We start from the raw sequence: 5,265 nt of genomic DNA, 5'->3' as shown, positions 1-5,265 counted from the left end.
TGCTAAAATAATTTAAATAGGGCATTTAGGTTCTATGTCACTAATCATCATGGAAGGCATGATCCAGCAAGAAAGAAAAAGCTGGCTATAAAAACACTATGTGCGGTAAGTGTAACTTACTTCTTCAGTACTCTGTTACATGGATGTCAAAAGCATTACTTAACATTTTCAAATGCAAAACACACAGTGCCCCAAGCAGAAGCCTGGAAGTGTACATTGTGGATACTATATATGTTCTATGATGAGTAACACCGGTGCCTACAGGAGACACCGCTTAACGGTAAGTTTGAACCTCTTCACCCGTAGTATAAAAACTTCGTACATGGTATGAAATACTAAACCGAAACTTGTTCTCTTGTAGTGGAGAGAAGAGAAAGGAATGAAAAGAGACCCATACAAGGATGACCAACTCTTAGAGCTCGTCGGCGACCTTTGCAACTTCATATTGGACCAGATTGTACACGTCAGAGGCGCCTACCATGACCGAGAGTCTGAGTTAGGTACAAATCCTCAGTACCAACACCTTCGTGAGACTGAAAGGCTAGCTCTAGGACGTTGATAACAATGTGTATATAATTTGTATATTTAATGATGGATTGTATATATTCTTCTGAATTGGACTTGTAATTGTAGTTTATAGAATACTCTTGTGCTTGTAGTCGCGGTCGTGGGGCGTTCGGCAACGCGAACGCGGTTCGGAACGTTGGTTGCGGGGCGTTCGGCAACGCGAACGTGGTTCGGAACGTTGGTCGCGGAACGTTCGGCAACGAGATTTTGAATTGTAAATTTGATTTTTTTGCGGAAAAACGTACTGTAGGGGCGGTTCTAGATTGAACCGCCCTACAAATACCTGTTTGTAGGGGCAGCTGGTACTACAGCCGCCCCTACAGATCGATTTGTAGGGGCGGCTGGTAATACGAGCCGCCCCTACAGATCGATTTGTAGGGGCAGCTGGTAATACGAACCGACCCTACAAATCGATTTGTAGTTAGCCGCCCCTACAAATCGATTTGTAGTTAGCCGCCCCTACAAATCGATTTGTACGGGCGGCCTGGGAACCGCCCCTATAAATACATGATTTGTAGAGACGGTTTGGTAGGAGCGGCTGGCTAAACCGCCTCTACAAAGGATTACCCGCTGCCCCTAAAAATGCTTTTTTAGTAGTGCTGGACTCCCTTCACGGCCACCACGAAAGAATGTAACCCTTGCCGGAAGCCTCAGACAGCAGGGGTCCGCAGCCGCCATCGCCGTCCTTTTCACGGGCTTCACGCCTGCCACGGCAGACCGGAGTTGCGCTCTTTCTTCCGCTCTGACGGCGTCGTGACTGCTCCGCGTTCTTGCTCCTCCCCATACACAGTAATGTTTTCAGTCCCTGTTCTCTTTCGCCTAGCTGTCTTCTGTGTTTCCGTCGATCGATGAAATGCTAAGCCACACCATTGTAATTCAGAAACAGATAAATTTTGGTTAACTAAAAGCTAAGGTAATTTTCAGTGTTCAAATGGAGCTGCCCCTAATGCAGCGCCTACTCCATTTTTTGGTCAAGCACTCCTTTGCTACAGAATGTACATATACTACCAACAGATATTTAGTGATTCACAGGATATTATGCTACATATATCGTCCCCACTACCTCATGTTTGGTACTATAATTAGCACATGGAGGGCTATAAGAAAATTATGCAGCCTTAGATTTCACTGACAACTCCCAAATTTGCACACATTGAATCTACTGCCATAATTTTGGAGTGCATATTTTAACTTTTACATAATGCTTCATGTATTAGGTTTCTTACTTGGTCCTTTCTATGATTTACAGCGGCATCAAGACTTCCTTTCCCTGGTTTGAGAATTGTTGCTTCAAATACAGTATGCTATATCCAATGGATCCATAGAGAATCTACTAACTCATTCCAGAATGGTAAGGATTTATGATATATCAATAAATGTAATATTGAACCATCCTCCGACTTGGGTTGTTTCAGTTACTAACCAGCTCTGTTCTGTAGGAAATGTAATATATTCAGTTTGCTGCTGTACCCATCTAATCATTTGTTTTGCATATTACAGGTTCAGAGTGATGAGTAATTTACCATTCAAAAGAAGGGTATTAGCTTGGTGATTCCACTGTTGTACCAAATCTGACTGCGATGTACATTTGTTTTTGTGCCTGAAAACATTCCCATGACGACCCTTCCTTACCAAGTGGGTCAACAACTTTGCATTTGGATCAGTGCATTGCGGTATTTACAAACACCAGTGCACAACTTATCTTAATGAAATTTCCCTTTTTCTTCTCCTTGCTAAACTATATTTGATTTTGTTAATTGTCCACCCAATTGATCTAAGTATTGCTTTGTTTCACCTGAATACAGGTTCATGGCCTTACCTTCATGTATGTTGATGTTGCTGTCAGTTTGCAGTTGTTCTAGCAGGTTTGTTTTCTTTCCCCATTTCTTACCTACTTAGTTCTTCCCAGTATTATTAGCGACATAATTTCCTTTCTCAAATAATTGCTCAATCCATCATCATTTTTCTCTTTGCATAATTTTGGTAAGCATGATCTTTATGAGCTGTACTATGACAACCTATCGTCAAATTTACAGTCCAGCATTGATCTATGTCATTTTTTAGTTGTTTCGGTCATGTTCAATACAGTTCAACTAAAATAGTAACATATATGACCTCCCGAACACAACAAAACATCTCTTTTGATTTGCAAGGATATTGTCAATTAAAAAACTAACGTTCGTCCATGCTGGACCACTAATCTACATGTTGCATACTTCTGTCACCCCTTTTGCCGTTTCATTTTTTATTTGCTTATTGTTTGCTAATTGACATTTAACTCATGCCTTTTCTTTTTATCCTACAATGCCTTCAGTTTGCCAGATATTTCACGTACAATATATCCCAGATTGCCTAAGCACGAGCAAGAATTTAGACGTTCTTAGTTTCAAATAACCACATTGTATTTTCTGATGAGAAGATTGTGAAATATCATTAAATCTCAGAGGTGTCACTATCTAAGAATGCTAATGTGTCAAATGTATTCAAGCATTATAGGATTGGTAAAATGGAGAAGTGATTAAAGTACCTGGCCTGGCCTCCCTGTTCGCACAATTTAAAAACAAAAAATCAATTTATCAACTATCTGATCTCTGTGCTTTTGTTTAAAATTCTGTTTTTTGTTCCCTACATATGTAAATATCTGCCGACTTTTGGTTGTAGGTGTGTTCCCAAATTTATGAATTTTGAAACTTTGATTCCACATTGAGGTACCTTCATTACTGTTGATGTGCATTTTTTTATAACACTATAATTTTTTCTACAGCAAGTCTGCTATCTTGCATTTCATGGTCAAAGCACGTTCATCTTCTCATCCTCGGTCTGTACCTCCACCATTTCTCATATTCGGATCAATTAGTTTACACTCAAATTTCTAAATCTTCGAGCTATGTAATTCAAGCTATGTTTTACATCAGCATAGTTTCGTTAAACTTGGTCACCTTTCAGAGACATGCCATACAAATTGGAACCTGGACAGTGATCTATTGGATGCCAGCTTCCAGGCTGCCTATGTGGCTCAGGATATGGTATGTTCAATGCTGAAAGATTGTTCGCAAAATTACTTCCTCTTTTATGGCTTTCTACCTCTTTGACGTTTCCTAAAATTTCTTAAAAGGAAATGGTTTTCCATTAATTTTATAACAATCGTCGACTATAGCCTTGAAACACTTCCTCATTAGTCCCAAACACTATTTATGATACCATCCCCAATCTGTGGAATGTGAACCATGTTTGTACGGAGAAAATTGTGCACCTATATATGGACCGTTTCCTGGTCTTACTCCAATTGTTTGCTTCACCACTCATGTTATTCAATTTCTTGCTTACTTGATGTTAGATGCACCCTGTCTGGATAGGTTACTGAATGCAGACATTAGGGTTATAAAGCCTAAAGACAATAGACCTTCTGTGAATATACTTCAAAACCTCCAAATATTCTCAGCTTACACACATATACATACTCCATTCTAATATTTGGTAATTATTGTAATGTCCTCAACTTTACTTACAGTTCATAAATTTTTGTAGTAGGTAGTCAAATGGTCTACGAAGGGCGGGCCTGGTATAAGCGGTAGAGTCTTACCGCCTGTGACCGGAAAGTCCCGGGTTCGAGTCGTGGTCTCCTCGCATTGCACAGGCGAGGGTAAGGCTTGCCACTGACATCCTTCTCCAGACTCCGCACAGAGCGGGAGCTCTCTGCATTGGATACGCCCTTTTTTTTAGTCAAACGGTCTACGTCGAATACATTTTTCACAAAAATGCCGCTTGCTCCATCTCATTTGCTAAACTGTAACAGATCCCGAACAACGATGTTGTACTAATAGGGGACTCATGCGGGAGATGCATTCAGACATTTGCTTGGAATATGTTATGGATAGGCTAGGCACAGACAACAATATAATTGAAGGAGTTTTTTTCCCCCTTTGGAACAACCACTCTGTATTTTATGACTAAAAAGATTACATGATATGATTAAAACCCCTAAGTGCCAGTATTTACGAATTCTAATATATTTATTGCATTCCACTGTTTCAATGAGCAAAGTTATATAGGTTATACCTTGCTAGCCCGCTCAACTGCGCGGGGGTTCCTGCTAGTATTGTTGAAAACTAGTGACTCGTTTTTTGGGCTGCTGTATATGTATGTACGGCCTTTCACCTAGTAATTGGGTGCAACGTTTTCGTTCGCATGGGCTTCAGTTGGGCTAGAAATGCTTGGGGCCATGACTAGATGGGCGCTGGCTAAGAAGGTTGGGCCAATGAAAATTGAGATGGATGTTTCTCGTATTATATTTCTTTTTGTTGGTCCTCTTTTCATCAAAATACCCATTTCTTGAAATGTTTCAGGCTTCATCTTTATTTTTGACAATTTTAGGTCTTAGTTTGAAAATTAGAAAACAGAATATATTCACGGATGCTCACACACAACATTCACCTGGCCCGCAAATACATTGCACGTACATAAACAAATTTGAAAAATCGTACAATCAGATCTTATATTAGTATATACGAAAAAAAACTAGCCCCTAATTGGTTTAGCCGTTTAGGGGTACACCTCAGCTACCCATCCACGCTTTGCTTAGTTTCTATTATGAAGTACATTTGAACAATGATGGTTAACGCAACAAATAAGATGCACATTAATATACGTTGCAACTTTTAAGAAAAGTCAACAATTGCAGTTCAGATTCAAAACGTT

At 39.9% G+C, this 5,265-nt stretch overlaps 1 long non-coding RNA gene across 3 annotated transcripts; it reads left to right on the top strand.

Moving 5' to 3' along the window:
• Positions 1 to 1,255: 1,255 nt before the first annotated feature.
• LOC136490008 (uncharacterized) lies at positions 1,256 to 4,038 on the top strand. 3 transcript variants are annotated; one of them, XR_010767471.1, is made up of 5 exons: positions 1,256 to 1,356; positions 1,817 to 1,918; positions 2,068 to 2,240; positions 2,373 to 2,432; positions 3,229 to 4,038. It is a non-coding gene; the product is annotated as an uncharacterized lncRNA (long non-coding RNA). The 3 variants fall into 3 exon arrangements; XR_010767472.1 differs by having other exon boundaries at positions 2,373 to 3,385; positions 3,514 to 4,038; XR_010767470.1 differs by having other exon boundaries at positions 2,373 to 4,038.
• The last annotated feature ends 1,227 nt before the right edge of the window (positions 4,039 to 5,265 follow it).

Source organism: Miscanthus floridulus, chromosome 10 (assembly GCF_019320115.1).
Source record: "Miscanthus floridulus cultivar M001 chromosome 10, ASM1932011v1, whole genome shotgun sequence".
Lineage (NCBI taxonomy): Eukaryota > Viridiplantae > Streptophyta > Magnoliopsida > Poales > Poaceae > Miscanthus > Miscanthus floridulus.
The sequence above is the reverse complement of the archived record's forward strand: the minus strand, read 5'-3'. Positions and strand labels throughout refer to the sequence as shown.